The following is a 16,457-nucleotide window of genomic DNA, read 5'->3' as shown; positions in this document are numbered from 1 at the left end:
AACTGAAATCAAACAGTTTTCAACTCAAAACTTTATTCTAGGTGATGTTACATTTTCACATAGGACCCCTTGTTCGAAAGGAGCTTCTGAACTCTCTCGTCCATTGAATTTTTCAGGTTTTGGATGGTTTCTGCTTCAATTGTTTTGCATGAGGACAGAATACCCTCCCAGAGCTGTTGCTTAGATGTGAACTGCCTCCCGCCATCATAGACACTCCTTTTAATGATGCTCCAAAGGTTCTGAATGGGGTAGAGGTCAGGGGAGCATGGGGGTCACACCATAAGTTTGTCCCCTTTTATGCCCATATCAGCCAGAGATGCAGATGTTTTATGTGCAGCATGAGATGGTGCATTATCATGCAGAAAAATGATCTTGCTGTGAAATACACGGTTCTTCTTCTTGAACCATGGCAGGAAGTGCTGTTTGAGAAAATCCACATACATTATGGAGTTCATCTTTAGCGCCTTCAGGGATCCTAAAGGGGCCGACAATCTCTCTCCCCATGATTCCAGCCCAAAACATTACTCCACCTCCTCCTTGTTGGCGCTGTAGCCGTGTTTGCGTGGGGTGTCCATCAACCAGCCATCCTCCACTCCATCCATCTGGACCATCGAGCGCTGCACGGCACTCATCCGTGAACAAAACAGTTTTGAAATCAGTCTTCATGTAATGTTTGGCCCACTGGAGCCGTTTCTGCTTGTGTGAAGTGGATAGAGGAGGTCGACAGGATGGCGCATGCACAGCTGCAAACCTCTGAAGGACCCTGCATCTTGTTGTTCGGGGGACGTTGGAGGCACAAGCAGCTTCAAAAACTTGTCTGCTGCTATGACAAGGCTTTTTTGCCGCTGCTCTTTCAACCTGACGTAATTGCCTGTAGGAAAGAGTCCTCAATTTGCCCTTATCAGCACGCACACGTGTGTACTGTGAATCAGCTACATACTTCTTGATTGCCAAGACACTTCATCCTGATCATCGCACAATGTTGATTGTAGTCATGCCTTGACCTAAACACTCCACAATTTGTTGCTTCTCAGCAGCCGACACATCCTTTTTCTTTCCCATTTTGGCAGAAAATGTAGGCTGCTTAATAATGTGAGAGAGCCTTCTTAAGTAGTCTTGCCTTTCATTGGACACACCTGCCAAACTAATTAGCACAGGTGTCTGCAATTGCTTACAGTGATATAAAGAGCCCTGACACACATCACCATCAATGAGTTTAACTGACAAACAAACAAATTCTTCCCTTATCACTCCTAAACACTTTTTGTATAATAATTTGGAACGCAGTGTACATGTGCTTTTCCACAAAACACCAGTGGTTCACGTAGTGAATCTTACAGTTCTAACTTGCCAACCGTGGTCTGTATGGAGTTGTTCAATAAAGGGCCCAAAATTAAGATAACATAGATGGGAGAGGTCTCTATGAATAGGAATTCCTAAGTATTTGATACCCTGTGAGGGCCAGGCAAAGGGAAAGTTGGACTGGATGGAATCCTATATGGATTTGGGGAGGGAGACATCGAGGGCCTCAGACTTCGCTGCATTGATTTTAAAATTTTACCATGTAACAAAGTGATCTATTTCAGCCATAACAGCATGGATGGATATATGTGATTGAGTGATATATACTAGGACATCATCAGCAAATAGAGAGCACTTGTACTCGGTGCCTCCCACCTCAATCCACCTAATATTGGGGTTATGGCGAATTGATGAGAGCAGGTGCTCCGTCACTAGGATGTATAAGAGAGGGGACAGAGGACATCACTGCCTTGTCCCATTGGTGATTGTGAAAGGTGATGAAAATGTTCTGACGCACCCCCTGGGCCTTGGGACACCCGGAGCCGGACCCTTTTTGGTGGATGCTGGTGGTTGTAGTCTTCGTGGCGGCGACCCAGTTCCGTGGCTCAGGGCGGTCAAACCAGTGGCGGAACTATTTATGTGGTTTTCATGTTTAAATGTCCGACTACGCCACCCGTGGATTGCGGTCAGAGTGAACCGCCGCTACAGGGCAGACCACTGAGGCTGGTGTTGTGGGTGCAGCAGAGCGTAGCATAACTCCCCACGGGAGGAGTATAGCCTCAGGGCAGTGTATGCGGAGGATGGGGGTGATGGTGCAGGGCAGCAGCAGTAACGACACGGAGTCAGTGATGCAGTTCAGGGCCTTTACTCACAGTTCTTATTATCCAGACCACGTCTGGAGGTAACGGCTGCCCACGTCGTACTGTGCTCACCAGGTGAGGGGCTCAGACAACTCCCAGATAACTTTGGAGCACTTCACAGGACCCCCTTTGTGTGTCCTTTGTCTGGCCTTTCTTACCAACACTTCTGTCCGGCTGCCTCGGGCCTCCTCTTGGTAAACTTGGCGCCAGTTTCCCTGACCCTATGTGGTGCCTTCCTATCAGGTGTAGCGAGGGGCTGCGCCACATAAAATGTCAGAGCCTCCGGTTTCTAGCTGAGGGTCGTTTCCTGCCTCCACTAGTTCGGGGACCGGTCTCCCCCTTTGGCCTGACCCCTCCACGCAGGTGGATTCGGGCGTGCGTTGGCGACTCGCCCGTCCGCACCCCTGGGATCCCTTCATTCCTCGTTCCTGGAGCCTTCTCCGCTCCTCTTCCTTCCTTCTCCCTCTTCCAGGCCTGGGCCTCTGTTACTAGGCCCGCCTCCGGAGCAGAGCTCATGCAGAGCCCCTGCTCCCTGCCACTTCTGCTCAGACTTCTCTGCACTGAACTAAGATGGTGCCCACCTTTTATACTCCCTTCTCAATGCACCCAGGAACTGCTTCCTCCCTGCTCCTGCACTACAGGGTTCCCCTTCCTCAGTGTTCCCTCCCCCCACTCCAGCCAGGGACAGGGACTGTCGTGCCCATCTCAGGGGCATATTGGTCGCCCTGCCCCACGGCAATGTGGTGTAATGCATGCAGGTGTCGGGTCCTGATCCACACTCCATCCTTACCTGAGAGTGAGATATCACACCTCTGGGTGAGGTGCAATACGTCTGTAGCAACCGAGCCCTCAGGGTGCTACAGTTCCATTTATCTTCAGCCTAGGTGACGTATTGCGATACAGGGCCGTGATTTTGGCTATAAAAGGGTCCCCTAGACCCCTACCCCAAGCTTTTTAAGAGAATCATATATGGCGTGCCAGGAGACTCTATGGAATGCTTTCTCAGCATCCAACGAGAGTATCTAATTACAAATTTTTAACTGCATCTAGCCCAGGAAATACTTTGTGCCTAGTAGCAGTGTCTGCTAGTGAGCGGATTATCCCGGCTGTTAAGCAAGCTGCACCACCTGTAGTTTAGGCACTTAATTTTTTCAAAGGAAATGCTTCGGGACCATGGGATACTTAGTGAAGAGCATCAGGAGGCACCCCAAGGCATAGGGGCTGGGACTGGCAGTAGGATGCCTTGCGGTGGACAGCCGAGCTCGATCCTTATAAAAGCTTTTTAACTGCAGCAGCTTTAGTGGACGCTACTGGAGCTGGAATTACCGCGGCTGCTGGCATGAGACTTGCCCTCCAATAGATCCTTGTAAATGGATTTAAAGTGTATTCATTCAAATTAGAGAGACAATTTAAATTAAAAAGCTTAGAGCTGCCTCCACCACAGGGGGGCTCGCTCGACCCACCAGCGGACAGGCACCAGTATTGGGAGAGGGGGGCTGGCCGTCAGGGTTCACCGCGGCTCTGGCACAAACCCGGCGACACGGAGGTGGCACGGGCAGGAGCGGACTGGCCGTGTCGGCTTCTCACTTTTTGGATTTTAGAAGAGCATGACATGCCTATATCTGTGTCTCCCCCTCCTTTTACTCCTCCACCTCTTTTATTTTCGCATGACTATATGTACTTGTCACTTTTCCATGTGTTAGTTATGTCTTCTGAGCAGTTTGTCAGCTTTTGGACACCTTTGAAGGTGTTTTCTATGTGTTTCTATGTGTTTTTGTTTGCCTGCCATTGGTTTTAACGGTGTTCGAAGGTGTTCGACGAACAGTTCGACGAACAGTTCGGCGAACACACGGGTGTTCGACGAACCGAACCGAACTCGAACACTACGGGGGTGGCTCAACACTAGTAGTGAGCCCCATTGGGGACAGTGATGATGGTGTGTGTGAAGCGCTGTGGAGTTAATGGCGCTATATAAGGGAGTAAAATAAATAATTACAATAATATTGATAGTGTTGACTAGTACGACAGGATGCTTTCACTTGCAAGTTTACCAATATTTTGACCAAATCTGCATTGTGTGAAAGCAGCCTGGATAGAAATTCTAAACTTTCCCATATATAACGTATGTTTTATACTTTTTATGCATATGCATTACAGCAGAGACATAGGTGCAGATTTATACAGTAAAGACTGGTGCAGAAAAGTTTGGTACTTAAAAAAAAGGTATCATAAATTTTAATGATGTTTGTGACCTACTGAAATGTCAAACAGCTCATGATAATTGCTTGCATTGCAAAGTTCTAACCATTCAAAGTATACATAACCTGAGTACATGGCTGGACTGCCCATCTGAAAATACTGTCATTTGCCAAATGGTCCAGTACTTGCAGTAGGATTTCCACTCTCCTCTTATTGCTCCTGGCTGGTAAATCACTATAAAATAAGTTTGCACATGCTCAGGGATTCATATACAATCCATTTTCTGAATCGTCACCTTCATGTTTTGAATAGCAATATAGGGACTGAAGTAATCTAGAAGCAGCAGCAAAAGGTGGAATATAAAAGTGTTTATAAAAATAGCCAACTTTGAAATTTGCTTGTTATTAAAATAATCTTTTCCATTCTCAAAAGTGGAGAGTTTTTTAGCTTTATTATTTATTGCTTGTTGCATAAGTTACCAATTCTGCGGTCAAACAGCAGTGGCCAGTTGCCTAGATAAGGAGGGTAGTGCTTTTTGCTATACTGCTTGCAAGCGATGCTCTAAAGCTGGCTGATGGCTGATTGCTGGTCCCGGCCAGTTTCAGTACCACTGTGCTCCTCCGATGCTGCATAGGCCTCAACTTGCGCAAAGTTCGGGCCAGTGAAGCCGTCATGCTGTTGATTCGAGCTGTGAATCATTCAGGAGCACACCAGCACCCCGGGAGGCGGGGGAACAGTGCACTCCTGTTAAATAAGATGAGGACAGCCCTCCTTCCTTTGTAGTAGCAGCAGACCTGTCCCCACCCAATTCCACCATTGGTAAAGAAATAGACAGTCCGGAGGACTGGATGACTGAACATATTATACAAATGCCCTTAGTGGCCAGTGACACTGGGTGTTCAAACACTGCTTAAGAAAGAAAATATTGCTTATCAGTTCCTAATGCAGGACCCTCTTGTAAATGTTCGTGGATGAAGCGTTGTTGACCTTCAGCCAATAGTTTCATTGTCCATAGGTCTGCTCCAGGCTGTCCACACACTTGCTTCACTTTGAATGAATCATTCTTTGCCTCCTTTATTTCTCTGGGAGTGAAACAAATGTTCAGTAAAACACGGCCTGTGTGAAATTGTGGTTGCAACATTCTGCTGTCTACGTATTAGAAACATAACTCTGCTATGCTGACAAGTGCTTGGAGGGTAGGAGTGGTGATCTGCGCTTACAAAGAGGTATTTCCAATATAAATCCAGAGTACGTGATGTAGGAAGATCAATTCAGTTTCGAAATTGGACTAACTTCTTCATCAGGAGAACCACAGTAATAATATTTATTATTATTAGTGTGGCTTTCCTGATGAAGAAGAAGTACCTCATTGGCAGTGCAGATCACCACTCCTATCCTCCAAGCACTTGTTTTACATGGCAGGCTTCTCTGTTCTGAGGATGCTGCAGTAGCTATCCTTTTCTTGATTCCTCAGTTGTGGACTTTACAACCCCAAAAGGTAAGCAGTTACCTCTTTCTTCACCTTTCACATGCTTATCGGATAAGGCGCATTGCGTTTGTCGTCCTCCCTCTTTATCCATGCTGACATTACAAGAATTCTAACCTCTGCTACCAAAAAGGTCAGATATGGAAACACATGTGAGATGTACATAGCAGAGCTGTGTTTTTAATATTTAGACAGCAAAGCTATTTGTATGCATGTGTGTATAGGCAGAAAAGATGTGAATGCATATAATGCATGTATAATATGTAGACAGTGAAGCTATTTGTATGGATGTGTGTATAGGCAGCAAAGATGTGAATGCATATAATGCATGTATAATATGTAGACAGTGAAGCTATTTGTATGCATGTGTGTATAGGCAGCAAAGATGTGAATGCATATAATGCATGTATAATATGCAGACCGTGAAGTTATTTGTATGGATGTGTGTGACGCTGGCCCCTGGGCCGTGTATGCACGAGTGTGGGTTACCCAGAGCCGGGTCTCTGGGGGTTGTAGTCTCTGTGGCGGTGACCCGGTTCCGTGGCTCAGGGTGGTCAGACCAGTGGCCATCTTTTATAGGGTTTTTATGATTTAATGTCCGACTACGCCACCCGTGGATTGCGGTCAGGGTGTACCGCCGCTGCGAGGCAGACCGCTGAGGCTGGTGTGGTGTGCGCAGCAGAGGATGGGACAACTCCCCACGGGAGGAGTATAGCCTCAGGGCAGTGAGTGTGGATGATGGGAGTGATGGTGCACGGGTGAAGCAGGAACGACTCAGAGTCTTTGCAGTGCAGTTCAGGGTCTTTACTGATGATGATAAGGCAGACCCTCCTGGGAGTACTGGCTAGCATAAGGGGCCTGGTCAGTTTGTGAACAAACAGGAGTTCCCCTGGCCAGGTGGAGTTGTAGGTCTCCCCGTCTATCTGCACTCTTCCTGGCTACCTTGCTGTAAGCGAGTGGAAGTAGCCCACGTCCCTGAGTATACCGTGTGGTGCTCACCCGTATGGCTGGTGACTTGGACCCTCTGGTAGCTTCCGCTCCTCGATGGCGGTACCGGTTCCTTGTGTGTGACTGAGCCTCCGGGCTTCATATGGCCAGAGGACCTGAAATCCCCTGCCGGCTGGTTTCTGCTGCAGGATATATAAGTCCTCACAGCCTCGGACTCCTGTGTCCGGTAGATTAGTTTCTTCAGCCAGGACGAGCAATATCAGCTTCCAGTCTCTGGCACTCAGCTCCTGCTCCTACAGAGCTCCTAGCTGTTCCTTTCCCTGTGTCTGGAACTTCACTCCAGGCTCTAACTGAACTAACCCTGCCCCAGATCCAGTTTATATAGGGCAGGTTCCTCCCCTATCTGGTCTGGGACAGGAGGTGTTGCAGGTTTAAGGGCTCCTGACCAGGAAACCTCCCACTTGCTCTCAGACGTGATATTTCTATCACTGTGGCAACCAGACCCCTGGGGTGCCACATGTGTATAGGCAGAAAAGATGTGAATGCATATAATGCATGTATAATATGTAGACAGTGAAGCTATTTTTATGCATGTGTGTATAGGCAGAAAAGATGTGAATGCATATAATGCATGTATAATATGTAGACAGTGAAGTTATTTGTATGGATGTGTGTATAGGCAGCAAAGATGTGAATGCATCTAATGCATGTATAATATGTAGACAGTGAAGCTGTGTACTTTGATATATATTTGCACTCTTGCTCGCTACTCAGAGCGCTCCCTTCTTCATATGTACAGTACAGACCAAAAGTTTGGACACACCTTCTCATTTAAAGATTTTTCTGTATTTTCATAACTATGAAAATTGTACATTCACACTAAAGGCATCAAAACTATGAATTAACACATGTGGAATTATATACTTAACAAAAAAGTGTGAAACAACTAAAAATATGTCTTATATTCTAGGTTCTTCAAAGTAGCCACCTTTTGCTTTGATGACTGCTTTGCACACTCTTGGCATTCTCTTGATGCGCTTCAAGAGGTAGTCACCGGAAATAGTCTTCCATCAATCTTGAAGGAGTTCCCAGAGATGCTTAGCACTTGTTGGCCCTTTTGCCTTCACTCTGTGGTCCAGCTCACCCAAAACCATCTCGATTGGGTTCAGGTCTGGTGACTGTGGAGGCCAGGTCATCTGGCGTAGCACCCCATCACTTTCCTTCTTGGTCAAATAGCCCTTACACAGCCTGGAGGTGTGTTTGAGGTCATTGTCCTGTTGAAAATAAATGATGATCCAACTAAACGCAAACTGGATGGAATAGCATGCCGCTGCAAGATGCTGTGGTAGCCATGCTGGTTAAGTATGCCTTCAATTTTGAATAAATCCCCAACAGTGTCACCAGCAAAGCACCCCCACACCATCACACCTCCTCCTCCATGCTTCACGGTGGGAACCAGGCATGTAGAGTCCATCAATTCACCTTTTCTGCGTCGCACAAAGACACGGTGGTTGGAACCAAAGATCTCAAATTTGGACTCATCAGGCAAAAGCACAGATTTCCACTGGTCTAATGTCCATTTCTTGTGTTCTTTAGCCCAAACAAGTCTCTTCTGCTTGTTGCCTGTCCTTAGCAATGGTTTCCTAGCAGCTATTTTACCATGAAGGCCTGCTGCAAAAAGTCTCCTCTTAACAGTCGTTGAAGAGATGTGTCTGCTGCTAGAACTCTGTGTGGCATTGATCTGGTCTCTAATCTGAGCTGCTGTTAACCTGCGATTTCCGAGGCTGGTGACTCGGATAAACTTATCCTCAGAAGCAGAGGTGACTCTTGGTCTTCCTTTCCTGGGGCGGTCCTCATGTGAGCCAGTTTCTTTGTAGCGCTTGATGGTTTTTGCCACTGCACTTGGGGACACTTTCAAAGTTTTCCCAATTTTTCGGACTGACTCACATTCATTTCTTAAAGTAATGATGACCACTCGTTTTTCTTTACTTAGCTGATTTTTTCTTGCCATAATACAAATTCGAACAGTCTATTCAGTAGGACTATCAGCTGTGTATCCACCAGACTTCTGCACAACACAACTGATGGTCCCAACCCCATTTATAAGGCAAGAAATCCCACTTATTAACCCTGACAGGGCACACCTGTGAAGTGAAAACCATTTCCAGTGACTACGTCTTGAAGCTCATCAAGAGAATGCCAAGAGTGTGCAAAGCAGTCATCAAAGCAAAAGGTGGCTACTTTGAAGAACCTAGAATATAAGACATATTTTCAGTTGTTTCACACTTTTTTGTTAAGTATATAATTCCACACGTGTTAATTCATAGTTTTGATGCCTTCAGTGTGAATTTACAATTTTCAAAGTCATGAAAATGCAGAAAAATCTTTAAATGAGAAGGTGTATCCAAACTTTTTGTCTGTACTGTATGTTACCTAAGTAGCACTGCTAACCTTAACCAGAAAACAGAAGCCACTGCCCCTCCTAACATACGGAGGGAATGTGCAGGAAAACAACAGAATATGGTTGTGTTGATTTGAGGCTTTGTCACAGATCTAGCCAAAAATGTCAAACAAAACAGAATTGCTCAGCATATTACATTATTTTGTCATGTCATTCCCTAACAGTTTCCCAAAATCTAACAGTCTTCATTCCAGCCAATGACTGTCCAATGGAACCTCTGATTTCTGGTATGTTATGTCTTGCACTACAATTAATTTATCTGCTATGCTCCAATAATGAAGCAGGACAATGGAATTAAAAATGGCAGTGTGAACAGAGTCTCAGGAAACCATTGGTTGTGAATCACAGTCTGTGTGAAAACATGACCCCCAAAACCACATGTGGCGCCCTGCTGCGCATTGGTGCCACTGATCCCAGAGGGGTGCATGGATGGAATTCTCCCCAGTGGCCTCAATACATACAGACACCTCCACCCAAGTCCACTAGATGGAGCCCGATCAGGTATATAAATACTGGGGGGTGGAGTTCAGGAAGTCAGTCAGTGGGAAGCAGACAGTGTGACACCATGCTGCAACTCCAGGCAAGCTGAAGTCTGTGAAGCTGAAGGCCAGGCTAGGCCCAAGCTGCGGGCTAGTCTGGCCAGTGAGAGCCTGGAGCGGGCTAGAAGGCAAGTGAGAGTTCCTGTCAGGCACAGACCGGGACAGAACTCAGAGAGTCTGCTCAGGGAGTCTGCATGAGAGAGTCTGCAGACTGAGAAGAAGGAGAAACGCATAGGGGGCAGAGGAGCATAACAGGCTCACCCCGAACCACATACCGGACACCGGGTCCGCGCCTACAGGGATCTTTATGACCAGTAGGAACAACCGGAATCCCTGGAGAACTACAAGTCCCAGGTTAACCAACCGCTGACCACAGCAACAGGGTTAGGTACCACTAAGGCTCCAGCGACCAGGAATAGTGGGAACCAGGAGAAAACCCTACCACCAGGTCAGTAGGTACAAGAAGGAAGCAGTAAGCAAGCCAGGCCTAGCTCCAGGCAGGCCCGAAGCTTAGAGAGTAAAAGACACAGATCAGGAGGCCTTACACCCGCTCACTGGGGAGAGTCCAGAAATGTACCCTTCGCCCTGAGTGCCCTGGACCGTACCTGCATCACCACCAGTAAAGGTATTGAAGTTTACCCTTGTGTGTGTGCCTGTACTTCCTCTGGGACCGTCCTTCCGTCTCCCTCCGGCTTCCACCATCTTTCTACACCTCTACACTGCCCTGAGGCCTGCTCCACCTGTGGGGAGCTGTCCCATTATAGCTGCCCCTAACATCAGCCTCAGTGGACTGTCGCAGCACTGGTAACCTCTTACCAGAATCCACAGGTGGCGTCACGACAAATCCCCTATAAATTATTCCCCCATTTCACTGACCGCCCTGGGTCATGGACCGGGCCAGCCACCGTGATATCCCCCAGCAGCCAGAAGCCCGGCTGCCGAGTACCCCACGACCCAGGGGGCGCGTCACACACACCGCCTTTTAGCCACATAAACTTGGAGGGTATTTTTGGTTGAAAAAGAGATCAATCTTAAGCAATAAGAAGGAGATGGTAGCACTTGGCTGCAGCAATTGTGGGGGAGGGGTTGTCTGACACTAAAATAATTGTATTTTTTAAGCATGAATGGTTTTAAAATAATAAACAGAGGCATATTCACCTACTGGCTCCCCCATGGATCCAGCACAGGGCACTCCCGAGGTCTATGCTGGCTCTGGAAGAAAAGTTTTCTCCATTCAATGGTCACCGGACTTCTGTGATTGGTTACAACAGTCAAGCCAGATAACTAGAGGAGCGCATCATAGGATGTTTCTCTGAAGGTGAGTACTCATCCATTTATTATTTAAAAACCATCTATGTTTAAAAAAAAAAACTTTATTTCTGTGCTGGTCAACCACTGGAGACTATGTGCAGAGCAAATAGCTAACTGGCTACTACTTCAGTTTGGACTGCTGACCTATAAAGCTTTTGATTAGTTAGCGGCCACTGAATTACATGCAGAGCACAGCATTTTCATTCTACAGTGCTATCTTTTAGCTCCACAAAATAGAGCATAATTACCGAAGTTACTCATCAATGACTACAGACTCCATGACAAGTGAGCTTGTATACTTTCAAATACCAGGGCTGAATTTCAGTCCAATTATAGCCCTTCATTATTAGACACCATTATAAGGTACAGTCAATTCTACAAGTTATGGATTAGCAGAAAACGCTCTTAACTGTGTAAAATTTCTAATAATTTACCTACTTAGCTGAAAAAAGTAATCCTGCATGCAAAGTACGGCACCTCAAATCCAACTTAAATATTTTGTGTAAAAAAAAATGTATATTTCAAAGATACAATATAATAAATGTGCTACCAAATTAATATTTTCTGTATGCAAAGAGTTATTTTTCATTCAGTTGTGCTCCTCTAAGCTCAGCACCCATAGTAAACTAAAGTTAGTACCCTTAAAGCACACATGTCAAACTCTGGCACGCAGGCCAAATTTGACCTGCAGGGTGAGTATATTTGGTCCACGATAGCGGACAGGCCCCCGACTGCCTGGCATCACACTTTCAACTGTATTGGCATCCCAAATCACCGATTTGGGCGCCAAATTTAAATATCGGCCGCGACCAATCAGAACAGCGGTGTTTAAATGTAGAGCCAAGATCGGTGATTGGTAGCGGCCGATATTTAAATTTGGCGCCCAAATCGGTGATTGGTCGCGGTCAGCGTCCGCGACCAATCAGCACAATAGTGTTTAACTTTGGCGCCAAAATCAGTGATTGGTCGCGGGCCAAGACAGCGACAAATCACCGATTTGTGCGGCAGATTTAAATAGCGGCCGCGACCAATTGGATGTCAGCGGCGCTGCCTGTGCGGGTACTTCCGCTCCGGGAACCCGGGACATGAGGGGGCGCTCGCAGCAGAAATATCCGGACCCGCAGCGCCGCTCCCCGGTCCTCCCTTCACACCCTAGCCGCTGATGTCCCCACAGTATCCGCATGGTGTTACAAAGGTCCGGACATTTGTGTTAAAAATCGCTGATTTGGGCGCCAAATTTAAATATCGGCCGCGACCAATCAGAACAGCGGTGTTTAAATGTGGAGCCAAGATCGGTGATTGGTCGCGGCCGATATTTAAATTTGGCGCACAAATCGGTGATTGGTCGCGGGCAGCGCCAGTGACCAATCACCGATTTTTAACACAAATGTCCGGACCTTTGTAACACCATGCGGATACTGTGGGGACATCAGCGGCTAGGGTGTGAAGGGAGAACCGGGGAACGGCGCTGCGGGTCGGGATACTTCTGCTGCGAGCGGCCGCTCATGTACCGGGTTCTCGCAGCGGAAGTATCCGCACAGGCAGCGCCGCTGACATCCATGCGGCTAGGGTGTGAAGGGAGGACCGGGGAGTGGCGCTGACATCCAATTGGTAGCGGTCGCTATTTAAAAGTGCCGCACAAATCGGGGATTGGTCGTGGTCTTGGCCCGCGACCAATCACGGATCTTGCCGCAAAAGTTAAACACTACGGTGCTGATTGGTCGCGGACGCTGCCCGCGACCAATCACCGATTTGGGCGCCACATTCAAATATCGGCCGCGACCAATCACCGATCTTGGCTCCACATTTAAACACCGCTGTGCTGATTGGTCGCGGACGCTATTTAAATGTGGCGCCAAAATCGGTGATTGGTCGCGCCCTACGTCGGCGACCAATCAGCACAGCGGTGTTTAAATGTGGAGCCAAGATCGGTGATTAGTCGCAGCCGATATTTAAATTTGGCTCCCAAATCGGTGATTGGTCGCGGGCAGCGCCAGCGACCAATCAGCGATTTTTAACACAAATGTCCGGACCTTTGTAACACCATGCAGATACTGTGGGGACATCAGCGGCTAGGGTGTGAAGGGAGGACCGGGGAGCGGCGCTACGGGTCGGGATACTTCTGCTCCGAGCGCCCGCTCATGTCCCGGGTTCTCGCAGCGGAAGTACCCGCACAGGCAGCGGCGCTCCCCGGTCCTCACTAATACAATTCCGCTCCCCGCTCCTCACCAATACGATTCGCTGATTGGTCGCGTGCGGAGAGCGCGACCAATCAGTGATCTTGGCGCTAAAGTTAAACACCGCTCTGCTGATTGGTCGCGGCAGCTGCCCGCGACCAATCACCGATTTGGGCGCCACATTTAAATAGCTGCCGCGACCAATCACCGATCTTGCCGCCACATTTAAACACTGCTGTGCTAATTGGTCGCGGACGCCAGCCGCAACCAATCAGCGACCTTGGCGCCAAATTTAAACAACGCTCTGCTGATTGGTCGCGCATGCCGGACGCGACCCATCAGCATTATTGGTGCCAAATTTAAACCCCGCTCTGCTGATTGGTCGCGGCCGCCAGCCGCGAACAATCAGCGAGATTGTCGCCAAATTTAAACACCTCTTTGCTGATTGGTCGCGGTCGCGACTAATCAGCGATTTTGGTGCCAAATTTAAACACGCTCTCCAGTCCTCACTAACACGGTTCGCCGATTGGTCGCGACCGCCACCCGCGACCAATCAGTGATTTTGGCCCAAAATTTAAACACCGCTTTGCTGATTGGTTGCGGCCGCCAGCCGCGACCAATCAGCGAGATTGGTGCCAAATTTAAACACCGCTCTGCTGATTGGTCGCGGCCGCCATCCGCGACCAATCAGCGATTTTGGCACCAAATTTAAACAACACTCAGCATCGCTCTGCTGATTGGTCGCGGTCGGCGGTCGCGACCAATCAGCAGTATTGGCGCCAAATTTAAAAACCGCTCTGCTGATTGGTCGCGACTAATCAGCGATTTTGGTGCCAAATTTAAACACGCTCTCCAGTTCTCACTAACACGGTTCGCTGATTGGTCGCGGCCGGCGCCCGCGACCAATCTCCGATATTGCCGCCAAATTTAAACACCGCTTTGCTGATTGGTCGCGGTTGCCAAACGCGACCAATCAGCGATTTTGGCGCCAAATTTAAACACCGCTCTGCTAATTGCGCCCGGTCGGCCGCATACATATTCTAGAATACCCGATGCATTAGAATCGGGCCACCATCTAGTTTTTTTATAAATATCAAGGTTGGCCAGCGATTTTATCCAAGCTTTTAATTTTGTGCCTCTGTGTATTTGAGTTTGAAATCACTGCCTTAAAGTGAATGCTGTGGGATTTTTTAGTCTCGTTTTACTTTGTTAATATATATTTTTTAGTGATCAGGACTAATTTTTCCTGATATTTGACAGAGAATGGATGGGTTACTGACTCGTGCAGCTTTATGTTTACTACTTTCTTTAAAGGTATCCTGTTTGACGTGATTTATGCTGCCGATACCACGTGCAGCATAGATCAGAACCAGGCTGAATGATTGCAGCTATGTATATTTTTCTTTGAAATGATTTGGCATTTCAGAGAAAATATAGTTTGAAAAGCCAGCTGAGGACCATAGCCGGAGATGAGACTGGTCCAACGCCACCCCGGCTGGCTTTTCCCAGCACCATCATAGGTGATTGACAGGTCTCTCGCTATGGAAGCCCATGGTTTGGGTAGCATGAATCAGGTGAGAGTTTGTCTTTAAGAAAAGATGGCCTGACCATTGTACAGAATAGTTATTTTTACAACTTGTGTTACCCCCATTTCCCCATAGTTTGCAACAATTTATGAGCAGGGCTTTCACTCCTCTTATTTAAATTATTATTTAGTGGGCTACTCGGTAATGTTTAATTTTGTTTATACATGTATCCTCTGAAAAGTGCTATTAAATGGTAACCAGACTTTTAACAAATTTCACTTAACTCAATGGTATAGATCAGTGTTTCCCAAACCCCATCCTCACAGCCCCCCACAGGTCACGTTTTCAGGATCTCCTTAGTATTGCACAGGTGAGAGAATTCCTGATGCCTTGATGATACTTCAATCACCTGTGTAATACTAAGGAGATCCTGACAACATGACCTGTGGGGGGCCGTGAGGATGGGGTTTGGGAAACACTGGTATAAATGATTGTAAGACACTTTGTAATATATTTGATCTGAGAAATCTGCTTCATTGCGTATTTATAAGACACTTTTTCCGCTTCCCTTCTAAACTTGTTATCCACTTTGAGGAAACAGCTCAAATTCTTCAAGACAGACTGCTAGATCATTGTGGTGTCATATGACACAACCTACTGAAATCTATGGAGAGAGGAAGGGGAGGAGGAAAGAGGAGCAGAGCAAGGAAAGAAGCAGAGGGAGACACAGAATGATCATGCTGAACTTTCTAACAATTCTTTTATTGCACACCTATAGAGCATATAGTTGGGAAAACTGGTCAAAATGGAGGATGCAAGTCATATAATGCCCAGAAAAAGTGTTGTACTGCCAGAGCAGTTTTCAGCTGATCAGTGGGAGTGTTGATTCTCAAACCATTACCAATCTCATATTAATTAGCTATCCCATAGATAAGCGATCAAAACATTAGAAAACTATTCTCTCTGGGATACAATTCTGGATGTATAAATGAAGTAATTTTCAGATTATTGCCTAAGTAAAATATAAATTTTTGACGTCTTGCTCAGAAGGCATAATATTTCCATCTATCTCACCAGATACTAGCAGAGATTATGAGAAAAGGATTCCAGAATACATATTTGAATTATATATATACATAAATACAGGAGCATCTCACTAAATTAGAATACCATCAAAAAGTTAATTTATTTCAGTTCTTCAATACAAAAAGTGAAACTCATATATTATATAGAGTCATTACAAACAGAGTGATCTATTTCAAGTGTTTATTTCTGTTAATGTTGATGATTATGGCTTACAGCCAATGAAAACACAAAATTCATTATCTCAGTAAATTAAAATAATTAACAAAAAACACCTGCAAAGGCTTCCTAAGCGTTTAAAAAGGTCCCTTAGTCTGTTTTTAGTAGGCTCCACAATCATGGGGAAGACTGCTGACTTAACAGATGTCCAGACGGCAGTCATGGACACACTCCACAAGGTCCCAGAGTTCCAATTTTAATTTTGAAATCAAGGTCCCAGAGTCTGGAGGAAGAGTGGAGAGGCACACAATCCAAGCTGCTTGAGGTCTAGTGTGAACCACAATCAGTGATGGTTTGGGGAGCCATGTCATCTGCTGGTGTAGGTCTATTGTGTTTTATCAAACCA

The 16,457-nt window shown here is 46.7% G+C and overlaps 1 protein-coding gene across 1 annotated transcript in view; it reads right to left on the bottom strand.

Moving 5' to 3' along the window:
- The window catches only part of LOC141246694 (pancreatic secretory granule membrane major glycoprotein GP2-like), a 45,175-nt gene that overhangs the window by 18,145 nt on the left and 10,573 nt on the right, over window positions 1-16,457 (bottom strand). The window lies entirely within an intron of this gene.

The sequence above is a fragment of the Phyllobates terribilis genome, unplaced genomic scaffold (assembly GCF_046119375.1).
Source record: "Phyllobates terribilis strain yellow unplaced genomic scaffold, ASM4611937v1 Scaffold_2__4_contigs__length_985480577, whole genome shotgun sequence".
Lineage (NCBI taxonomy): Eukaryota > Metazoa > Chordata > Amphibia > Anura > Dendrobatidae > Phyllobates > Phyllobates terribilis.
The sequence above is the reverse complement of the archived record's forward strand: the minus strand, read 5'-3'. Positions and strand labels throughout refer to the sequence as shown.